The sequence below is a fragment of the Mytilus trossulus genome, chromosome 5 (assembly GCF_036588685.1).
Source record: "Mytilus trossulus isolate FHL-02 chromosome 5, PNRI_Mtr1.1.1.hap1, whole genome shotgun sequence".
NCBI classification, from domain to species: domain Eukaryota; kingdom Metazoa; phylum Mollusca; class Bivalvia; order Mytilida; family Mytilidae; genus Mytilus; species Mytilus trossulus.
In genome coordinates, this window is record NC_086377.1 from 70,301,469 (window position 1) to 70,313,920 (window position 12,452).

The 12,452-nt window shown below is 31.5% G+C and overlaps 1 long non-coding RNA gene across 1 annotated transcript; it reads right to left on the reverse strand.

Moving 5' to 3' along the window:
* Positions 1 to 9,480: 9,480 nt before the first annotated feature.
* LOC134719849 (uncharacterized) lies at positions 9,481 to 12,116 on the reverse strand. Its single transcript, XR_010107726.1, has 3 exons — positions 11,713 to 12,116; positions 10,492 to 10,559; positions 9,481 to 10,049 (listed from the first exon to the last, which is right to left on the reverse strand). It is a non-coding gene; the product is annotated as an uncharacterized LOC134719849 (long non-coding RNA).
* Positions 12,117 to 12,452: the final 336 nt, after the last annotated feature.

Here is a 12,452-nt window from a genome sequence, read left to right on the forward strand (position 1 = left end):
TACTGAAATTTTTTTAAGTGCAAGTCTATTTGTTTAAGTCCGTGCAAATCTATTATTTATATATATATAAAAATGAAGATGTGGTATAAGTGCCAAAATATACATTTAAAGAATATTGGAAAATGCTTGAATATGATGCATAACACATTTGTGCATATTGTTATCGAATCATTTACCTGCACTGACACAAGAATGGCATAAGAAATTTGTCCATATTGCTGTAAAGAAATTTGCAAAATTTACACTGCAACTGCACACTTTCTGTTACGTCAATGGTGAATAGGTTGTCACGTGGTCCACTTGCTACCTAGGTCTCGAAATGGAGAAGCGGTAGCTCTCAAGTAGACAAGCGATCATGTAGACCAAACAAATACGCCCCAGGTGAATTAGTGATATTTTTGGGGATTTGCATGATCTATTTGCCCTGAAGCCGTGTTGCAAGTCATAAAGTCTGTTGTTGGGTTCTAGGTATTTCATAATGTTAATTGCAATTATTTGCTCTAATAATTTGCATGAAATACATGTTAGTCAAATTGGACGATAGTTAACAGGATGATGTTTTTTCGAAAATAGGTGTTACATTTGCGTGGTTCCAATCTTGAGGTACTTTTCCTATTTGCATTGATTATGTAAAAAATACATTGAGTATGTCCGTGCATTTGCTGATGCGCAATTGCTACGTGATTCTACTGCACAGAAGATACTTACTTTAAAAGTTTCAGCTCCTAATGGATGAATAGGCAAAATACATGTTTTAGATGGGAGACCTGTGGATATTGAAAGATGCATATTTGAGGTATATGATGATTTTGGTAAAAAAGATGTTGGCCTAACGTTTACAATTTCTGTTACGGCTAGCATATGCAATGACAGTGCATTGAGCTCAAGGTCAGAGCGTACAATTTTTAGAAGTTGACTGTATTCATTTTTTTCACCTGGGCAAATGGGTGTTGATGTTGGTTGGGCATTTACAATTGATGGTTTACGTATCATTAACTATAATTCTAATCTGCTAAATGAAAGCATTGCTCAAAGGTATATGATTTCTATCATCATGAAAGTTTGAGGCCAGTGCAAACATTGAAGCGCTGCAAATCTTTGTAGGAAATTGGTATTACAGAAAATGTAGTTTCTTTCAAAGATGGTATAGATAATGAAATTATGAATTATGAAAATGATCTTGATGACAATTACCTCAGTTTTGATGACGATTGGGACGTTGAGGTTAATCAAGATGCTGCGTTTACTGAGCAGCAAAGGCATTTATCGGGAGACCAGTTTTGTCTATTTTTGATTAAAACCTTTTTTGATATTTATACATTAATACATTGATTGATTGATTGTTGGTTGCTTTACGCCGCATTAGCACAAAAAGGCTATATCGCGGCGAGAGCTAATTCGACTATTTTTACAATTTAAAGCATATTTTTAAAATAAGACAAAAGGTCCTTCAATATACTAAAATTCTTGACTAAAGCAAAATGAGTATATACAAATAAAAATCAACAGTAAAATAACGTGATAAAAATTAAAATCGATTTAAATATAATAACAATTTTATATTCTATAATAAATTCCAATTTCTTTTAAAAAAGCAACAATATTTGTAAATGGAACATTATTAAATAAATCATACATATTATTGACATTGAAATGCTTCTTACGAATATCAGCAAAGTCAATACAATTAATTAAAACATGTTTAATAGTATACTTGCAGTTGCAAGGAACACATTGTGGTTCATCTTCATTTTTTAAAAGATACTCGTGTGTTATTCTAGTATGACCAATACGGCATCTAGTAATAACACACTGATCTTTTCTGCACATAATATTATGAAAAGGTTTGCCTAAATTAGGTTTAATTTCATGCAATTTATTATCATCTGTTTTAGTCCATTTATTTTTCAATATATTAAAAACATATTCCCTAATATTAGATTTAAAATCAGTATATGGTATATCACAGTTCGATAGAGGGTCACCCAGGGCATTCTTTGCCTCAAGGTCTACAGCTGTGTTTCCAAGGATTCCAACATGACTCGGAACCCATAGAAATATTATTTCTTTCAGAATAATTTTTAAATTCCTCATTACATATAAAATTTTCAGGATTGTTGGGTTTTTAATTTTAGTATTTCGTATAGCTTGTAAACATGAAAGTGAATCCAAACATATAATAAATTTGGATTTATCTGAAGAAGCAATAAATTTCAAAGCCAAAATTATTGCTTCTGCTTCAGCAGTAAAGATGGATGCATCAGATGGCAAACGGAGGGTTGCAGCTCTGTCCCTGAAGACAGCAGCAGATGCAACTCTATCACCATCTTTTGATCCATCAGTATAGACAGTTGAAAAATCTAGATAATCGGCTTTAATTTCAGCATAGTGTTGCTGAACTAAAAGAGGATTTGTTTTATTTTTATTGTGTTCACGGAGATCAAATATCATTTTTGGTTTGGGAAGTTCCCATGGAGGACATTTGCAAGTTTGAACTTGAGCAACAGATTTTAAATCAAAAGAAGCTAAATGTGGTTTTAAACGTAAACCTAACGGAGGAATTTTATTTTCATGTTTTGCAAAAATATCTTCATAAATCGGATTAAAAACACAGCTGTAGGCAGGATTATCTGAATGGGCTTTTAGTTTGACAGCATATTGAAGTCCAAGCTTCAAACGTCTGTCAGTGAGTGAGTGCTCATCAGCCTCTACATACAGACTCTCAACTGGTGAGGTTTTAAATGCGCCAAGACAAGAGACGCAAACCTTGGTGATGCACAGCATCGAGAATCTGTATGTAGGACTTCCTTGCAGAGCCATACACTATAGAACCATAATCTAGTTTAGATCTAACAAGAGATCTATATAAATTGAGTAAAATGTTGCGATCAGCACCCCAGTCAGTGCTGCCGACAACTTTTAAAATATCTAAAGCTTTTAAACATCTCGCTTTTAACATTTTGATATGGGTAGAAAGGTTAACTTTTTATCAAAAAGTAAACCAAGAAATTTGGTTTCATCAATCATGAACTATAATTCTAATCTGCTAAATGAAAGCATCGCTCAAAGGTATATGATTTCTATCATCATGAAAGTTTGAGGCCAGTGCAAACATTGAAGCGCTGCAAATCTTTGTAGGAAATTGGTATTACAGAAAATGTAGTTTCTTTCAAAGATGGTATAGATAATGAAATTATGAATTATGAAAATGATCTTGATTACAATTACCTTAGTTTTGATGACGATTGGGACGTTGAGGTTAATCAAGATGCTGCGTTTACTGAGCAGCAAAGGCATTTATCGGGAGACCAGTTTTGTCTATTTTTGATTAAAACCTTTTTTGATATTTATACATTAATACATAAATGTTTATTACAATCCTTTATTTTGGTGTTGAATTTATTTAATTTAGTGACATCTCATTGTTGTATACACGGGTTTTTGTCGAGCCGGCAACTTTTGTTGCAGAAAACTCGACATAGGGATAGTGATCCGGCGGCGGCGGCGGCGGTGTTAGCTCACTTCTTAAAAGCTTTATATTTTAGAAGGTAGAAGACCTGGATGCTTCATACTTTGTATATAGATGCCTCATGTTACGAACTTTCCGTCAGTCACATGTCCAATGTCCTTGACCTCATTTTCATGGTTCAGTGACTACTTGAAAAAAAAGTAAAGAGTTTTTGTAATGTTAAATTCTCTCTTATTATAAGTAATTGGATAACTATATTTGGTATGTGAGTACCTTGTAAGGTCCTCATGTCTGTCAGACAGTTTTCACTTGACCTCGACCTCATTTCATGGATCAGTGAACAAGGTTAAGTTTTCGTGGTCAAGTCCATATCTCAGATACTATAAGCAATAGGTCTAGTATATTCGGTGTATGGAAGGACTGTAAGGTGTACATGTCCAACTGGCAGGTGTCATCTGACCTTTACCTCATTTTCATGGTTCAGTGGTTATAGTTAAGTTTTTGTGTTTTGGTCTGTTTTTCTTATACTGTATGCAAAAGGTCTGCTATAATTGGTGTATGGAATGATTGTAAGGTGTACATGTCTAGCTGACAGGTGTCATCTGACCTTGACCTCATTTTCACGGTTCAGTGTTCAAAGTTATGTTTTTTAGTTTTGGTCTATTTTTCTAATACTTTATACATTAGGTCAACTATATTTGGTGTATGGAAATATTTTATGATCTATATGTCGGTTACGCAAGTTTTATTTGACCTTGACCTCATTTTCATGGTCCATTGCTAAGTGTTAAGTGTTTTGGTCTTTTTTTCTTTATTTATAAGCAATAAGTCAACTATATTTGTAATATTGAAGATTTGTTAGCTGTACATGTCTTCCTGGCATGGTTCATCTGACCTTGACCTCATTTTCATGGTTCATTGATCAATGTTTCATTTTCTTGGTTAATGTTGAGTTTATGTGACAGTTGTAATAAAGCTTTATATTTAGGTCTGTCAAGATAGTATCAAAGATTAGTTAAGAAGGCGAGACATTTCAGTGTGTGCACTCTTGTTAACATTTGCTATGAATAAAATTCCCCGACTGATAAGGTAGAGACAGTTTAATTTTTTCAACTAGCATCTTTAAAGTAAATACAGAAAAGTGCGTCGGACGCATTGCAATTATTAAACGTGCTGTTTTCATTTAGTGCTTTCAGTGTAGTATCTTCTTCTTGTTATTAAATATATATATACAATCATTTTATAATAATACATACATGCTATTAACCTTACGATGATGGCTGATGTGCCCATATTTTGACTATTTTATAAATTGTGACTGTTTATTTATCATGTAAATATAACGGAATTTGGAGAGACTGTTATTAAAGTGAGAGGGTTGGCGCTGTGGAGCCGGGTTTGGTCCACCATTTTCTACATTTGGGAATACCTGTGCCGAGTCGGGAGTGTGACGGTTCTTGTCCATTCGTTTTGTTATTTGATTTTACCATGTATTATGGACTTTCCTAATTGATTTTCCTCTGAGTTCAGTATTTTTGTGATTTTACTTTTTACAACCGCTGACATTGACCCGATAAATCTAGTTTCGGTTATTCATTTTCATTGGATGATACAAAAAGGAGATTCCTTCGCGTAACGTCACGCCATGCATTGCCCAATCGTTTTGTTGATACAGCTACTATGAAATACTCGAAAATATTAGTCAGTATCAGGTGTTTATTTCTGTGATATCAGTACTCTTTTCCATAGAAGTAGACAGTCTTGTACGTGTTACGGTGGTAACAGTACTTTTTTCTGTAGTAGTAAATTGCCTTGTACTTGTTACAGTTGTATCAGGAGTTGTGTTAATTTATGTGGTAGTTGTTGTATTGACAAGTTCTGATATTAAAAACAAAATGTTTAGTTTTGTCTGTATTATCATGGTTCGAAACCATAGTTCATCATTGGAAAGAAAGGCACTGTTTGTGCTATTTTTTTGTTTTTTAACGTAAATTTATTTTTCAGAGAATCTCAGTCAAATTGGTTTGCCAAACGTGGTGTTTCCTGGCATGTCAGTGTTAAAACATTTCAAGAAAAAGAAGGAAAACATAGTTTGACAGTTCTTCACATCTTTGATACTGCTACGCAAGATTCTGTCACTACCAAGGCTAGATTGAAAAACCTACAACACCATGTCAATTCCATTAGCAACCATGTTGACCTCTGTTTTTAAGATCCGACAATGTTGGATGTTACCATTCATCATATGGCATATTGTTATTGGCAATCCATATAATATAACAGTAAATAGGATGGACTTTTCTGATCCACAAGGTGGAAAGTCAATGTGTGACAGAAAGGCTGACAATGTCAAAGCATGCATTAGAAGATATGTAAATGAAGGCAATAACAGCTATAGAATTCAAGTCAGCTGTAGAAAAAAAGAATAAAAAATGTAAGTTCGAAAGTGTCCCAAGATTTGAAAAATATGATTTTATGTACATTTTTTTCTTCTCAAACAATGAAATTACAGCAATTTTTTTTTCTCAGGGTCCTAAACAAATTATTTTTTTCACTGAAAATTGGAAACAAACTTTTTTTTCCAAAAAAAAACATAGCCCCTGGGATCAGGTCTACACGGAACCAACGGATTAGACCCAGAAACAATACTCACACTAGTTAAAACTTATGTACTACCAATTTTAACTTATGGACTAGAAATTTTGATCCCAAAAGGAAAATCGCTAACTATTTTAAATCTATACCACAAGAAATTATTAAAACAGCTATTATCATTATCTACAAATACAGCAGACCCGGCCATTTATATACTATCTGGCATGATACCAATTGAAGCTGAGTTGCACATCAAAATTTTGACATTATTTGGAACCATCTCTAGATCAGAAAAAACTTCAAATGAGTGGCGAATAGCAGAAAGACGACTTAAATTGAAATCCTTTTAATAGTAACAGCTGGTTCATTGATATAAAAAAAATCTGTTTGTTATATAATATAGAAAATATAGAGAAATATTTGGACAATCCACTTACAAAATCAAAATGGAAATCATTTATAGACAAAAAAAGTGCAAAGCTACTGGACTAACAAAATTCTTGACGACTCTAAGATGTTCTCAACTCCTCAATAAATGAACTGTCAATATACTATCGGGAAAATACACCCACTGATTACTAGAAAAACAGCAAATAATAGACATTGTAAGAATTCCTTCAAGAACTAAAATTGCTACAGGAACTTATATATTTCATTCAAATCGAGCAACATTCAATAAAAACAAACGCGGGTAGGTTAATGCTGTATTTTCAAAAAAATGAAAAAATGATACTTAAATTTCAACTTTTAATAAAAAGACTTTTTGTCTCATTGTTAGTGTAATGTGTTATATTTTTTAGTTTTGCTAGTATGTTGACAATATAAATTTTCATTTTCAAAAATAACATTCTCAAATTATCACGTGGTTATCACGTGACACTCAAAATCTATTTATATACATGAAAACAGTAAACTCAAAAGTGCTAGCGTGTAGACACTCTTGTTTTTCTAAATATTGTTATCTGTGGATAGCTTATATACCAAAGTATTAGAAAAGTGCTACTCGCCTCCTTTGAATGAAAAGATTAATTAAATAAACGGAGATTTTCGACTAAATTGCGCCAAAAATACTATGACCTTCAGATATTACATCGTCTAACACTTAAACGGAATAAACAACATGGACCGAGTAGCAGTTTTCGTAAAATATTATTATTCAGCTTTCTGTACGTTTATTTGAATCGAAATTTCATCATTTCTACACGCTAGCACTTTTGAGTCAAAGTTAACTTGTTTCATAAGTTTTCGGGTCCGTCATTGTTTACAAACGCACAAGTGACTTTCAAAGGGAAGTAATTCTGTCAAAACAACTAAAATTTTCAGTCATCGGGTAATTGTTGCTGATCTTTATTTAAATGTACTTTTTGTTGCATCTTCTCCATAAACAATTTATTTAATAAAAGAAATATATATTTTACTCGGAGAATAGATCAGAATGATTATAACTACACATCGGCTTGGTATGAAGCCCCTTTTCTTTCTGTTTGGTATTTTTTGGCCAAAAAATTATGTACGGAATTTTTCTACGGACACTAGCTTTATCTACCAATAAAACATGACCTCCGTGTATTCGCACAACAGTGTGGGAAGTGTTATTAAACACCATTCAATTCAATCAATCAAATAGTTCTTTGAATTGTGTTTTCTATTTTGTCAGATGAGGTGCCTCTCGTGTTTGGGTTTTGCCTCTTGTAACAGTGTAAACTGTCAGAGTGTACAATAAAATCTTGAATTTTGCTCATTCTTCATAAATCATACAGACCCATACTCTGTACATCATTCAGTCGTTGGTCACAGTGGCAATCACACCATATATAATGACAGCTTGGAATATATATTCAATGTCCTGCTTATTTTTTCTCTCAATAAATTTAATTACCACATACTGATAGAAAACATTGTTAAAGAAAAATAGATGTTGATTTCATAAAAAAAAAACTTATGATGGTCAGTATTAAAGTATGGGACTATTAAATAAATTTATACCAAATATGATAGTCCAAGAGCTAATGGAAATTTAATTATATTTCAAATCCTGCAACATTTTCATCACACATGTTCCCTTTACACCATGTACACATTCAATGAACATTCTGTGTCTCATCAAGCATACTTAAAACTCCAGAATATGTATTTATTCTATGTATGTATATATGTACCATTATCTCTGTAACTTAAATTTGTATTTAGTTTATGAGAATAAAATATTCTAAAACTGCAGAATATTTTCTTTTACAGCTAATTTCCTAAAGCTTGTAGAGTAAAAGTTTGGTTGGCCTGCTTTTTTTGTTTGTATAAACATTTACCCAAGCTTAAAGCACTTAAGATTGTCATCTTCAAACAATAAATATAGACAAACTTAAACCTGTAAATATTAAAGTTAAATGCAATTGGGTGTTATTTAAATTATCATTGTACAATATACAAAAAAGCAAACAAGGTAACCAAAGTCTTGCTCTACATACCAATAGGAAATCAGCTGTAATATGTGCCTTCTTTTTAAGGTATAAGACACAGAAATACAGGTATATATAGGGTGTAAAGTTTTTTAAAAGAAAATATAATAATAATTTTGCAGGGTAAAGAAAAGATGCTATTTGAATAAAAATTGATAAATAAAATTTATCTTAACAACTAATTGAACCCCCCTCACCCCCTCCCCCCCTGTTCAGACCCCAATTTGTGTATCTGTGGCCCAAATCTGTATAAATTAGAAAAAATCATGAACTTGGACAACTGTTTTAATTATCTATATTTTAATTTATTTATATATCAATATAATAAATATCTTTATAATTGCAATGCTAACCATCAATGAGGTGTTTATTTTTAAGGATAAACAGCATAAAACTAGCAGACATCAGTTTAAACCATGTTGAAAAGTTAAAGTTATATTAACTTATAATATTTATCATCTTTTTCAGCTTCATGTAATTAGATAATTGAATTATTGATAATTGCTATTCAATAAGCATTATTTGGTACTTTCTTAAAAAGGTGGAGTGAATGTTTTTATAAGGGAATATATAGTCAGTGTCTGACAGAAAACACTTCAGGGCAATCTCAAAGTTGTTTCACTTAACCCAAGTAATTTAAAATATATACATTCACTGATTGATTTGAAATTGTGTATTAAATGCAGCCAACATGACTTATTTTACTTCATGTGCTACAAAATGTATGTTTTTCTATGTGTCACAAAACTTACCATCATAACCAAATAACATAAGATTTTTTTGTTTTAGTTATAAAACATGTTTCACAATCATAAAAATTAGGGACTGGGTGATCCTATTGATGAATCTATTTGCTAATTTGTGTGTGAAAACATTTCATCATTCATAATACTTTTGCTTTTGTTTCACATTATTATTAATAAACAATATTAATAATTTTGATTTTAATATTTCATGAAGCACAGCTAAATATACTTTATCCGCCGAATGAAATCACAATGTGTACACAGTGACACATTTATGAAGTAAAAGTTCTGTGAAACATCCCCTCCTCAGTGATGATAATTAGGACACAATATCACATACTTTATGTATTCCACTTTCTTATAAATTTTTCCTTTAATGACCATGAATTAAACACATGTTCAAGAATCATTGCAGTTAGTTATTCATTCATTTCAACTTATTTCCTTTTGTTGAACCTGCTTTTTCATACAGCAAATTTTTTTCTCACTTATTTTTAATACAGTCAATTAACTTCTAATTTGTATTCCTTTTAGCACAGTTAAAACAGTCTTGATTCCATTCATTTTGTCACACATATGTATAAGTAAAGAGTCTTTTCAGGAAAATTCATTTTCTCTTTATATCTCATGTACAGGAATCTAATATGAAAATAATATCCTTGTTATCCTGTTTCATTTGTTGATCTTCCTTAGAATGACAAGTGCAGTCCTTGTGTCTTATTCATTTTATCAAATGTGCTGTTGTATTGGAAGTAGCCATTGTTTCTCATTCATCTTAAAATCCTGCAAAAAAAAATGATATTATTATACACAATATATTTAATTTATAAGACCCTTTGCTATACATACTAGTATATGCATAATATCTATTACTTCAATCATTGTGCTTGATGTATTGCTCTAAAAGTGCCCTGTTATTAATATCTGAACATAAAAATCATCTTATTCTTATTCTGTTACAAAAAGAGAACTTCAATATAATCAAATGTTAGTAAGCTTAAAAGCCTAAGCCCTTAGTATCAGCAGTGGTTGGTAAAACCAATAGTAAACTTACATGTTTGTAATAAAATAATTGCCATGTTTGTTTACTTTCTTCACACATAAATATAGATATAGACAGATTAATCTAAACTCATAAGCAATTAATCTTTAAATAGCTTTCATATCACTTCATGTGACTATAAAATTAGTGTCAGTAACAATAATATAATAATTGAATGCTTACATGATAATGCAGACTTCCTACATGTTAAGTCACTTGGAAGCATTAAAAAAACCCAGTGAATACAAATTCTGCAAAAGACAAATATAAAATTGCATAACCAAAACTTTAAAAGCAATAAACACACCAACAGATTTTTTTAAAACATGTAGGAAATAGGCAATAAAGGAGATATTTAAAAAAAAAAAAAAAGATTGATTGTTGGTTGCTTAATGTCCAGTGGCAAATATTTAAAAAAAAAACCTGTAAGGTATTTAATCTGTATGATATTGAAATATTTACATCAATGTAGATTGACAACTTTTAAAGTCACTTATTTGGATTATAACATTTTGATAGTTATCAAGCAAATCCTACAAGTAATAAATAATCTTTAAAATGTCAATTGAATGAAAGTGGTGATCAATTTAAAATGTTCATATCTTTAACTAAAAATTAAATTAGATAATATCTATTAACTGAGATGAGCCAATTCTCTCATTTTGTAAAATCTCAGTAGCCTGTTATAACTGAAATATGACTTAATAGTACCTTTTATTTGTTTGTACATGCATTTATAAATTATTTTGTCTTTGTGTGACTGGTATTTTCTCATAAACTTAGAAATGACAATGAATATATAATACTATTTGTGAAACAAATCCAAGTTTTATATTTATATACATTCATGCTTGAGTTAAATCACAGTTAAAAACAAATAATTCTGAATTGAAACATGCAATGTCATTTTCTGTTTAACATGTTAAAACACCAACACTACTCATTTGTGGACTTTGTGTGGGTGGTGTATAAAAGTATAAAAAAAAAGGACTAAGCCTATTAAGGAGAGGTAGACTGGGTATATATGATAATATAGGGGTGCACCCCTTACTACCAAAGTTAAGGAGCTATGTATACATAAATGAATAGTTTTAATTTATTGCATACACTGAACCAAAGGGGAATTAAAAGGGGGCCCGGGGAGGTAATTATTATGTAACAGTTGGCATGGGAAAAATCGGAAAAAATCAAGTCTACTATAACTAATATTAAAACAACCTTTCTCCGAGCATTTTTTCCATTTAGCTAACTTTATTGCTTCATTGATTGATTCAAAGGTCAACGGTTTTCGTCGTCGGTTATCGAAATAAATGACGAATTATGAATGTTTTGATTCACTTCAACAAATTCAATGAGAAGAAATGGGTACTGATGATAAAGAGTTACAATTTACAACGTATTTACCTCAAAATGTATGCAAAATCCTCCTTTCCATTGTGATTTCCATGTGCCGACTTCTTTGACAAGGTGCTCAACAGCTGATGATAATGAGTGTGACGTGACAAGCTAAACATGGACGTTGACGAATCTTAGTTTTTGGCGATTTTCTTACTCAAAACTGTAAGTGTTCAAGGGAACAACGGTCACGTTTGAAGATATTGTTAATGTCGCAATGATGTTGTCGAAAAACCACAAGTTGAAAAATCTTTGATCTCGGTGTAGCCACAAAATCACCACTCCATAGCAAATTCTCCCAACGTCCGATTTAGCCAATCAAAATTCGTATAGTTTCGAAAATGACGTAATAGATGAGATTTCGATGCAATCACCAAAAATCGTCAAAAATGATTTGAAACCGCATTAACCTACCCGCGAAGTCAATCCAACTTGTAAACTTTGTAATAAGAGTCCTGAAACCTTGTCACATTTTCTATTGACATGTGAGTCACTTGAAATAGCCAGGAAAAAATCGGTGGATATTATAATTGATATGGGAAGTGAACTTTTAGCAAAATCTTACTTTGTAAAGGAAGTAGACTTAATTCAACTTATAGTTAATCCCTTCTCCTATACTGTGAATAAATGTAACAATGAAATTGTTCAAAATATTGCTGGACAACTAGAAAGAGTGTGTAGACAGCTTATTTATAATCTTCATATGAAGCGATATGATCTGCTAATTAAACAACAAAAATGTGAAAAGA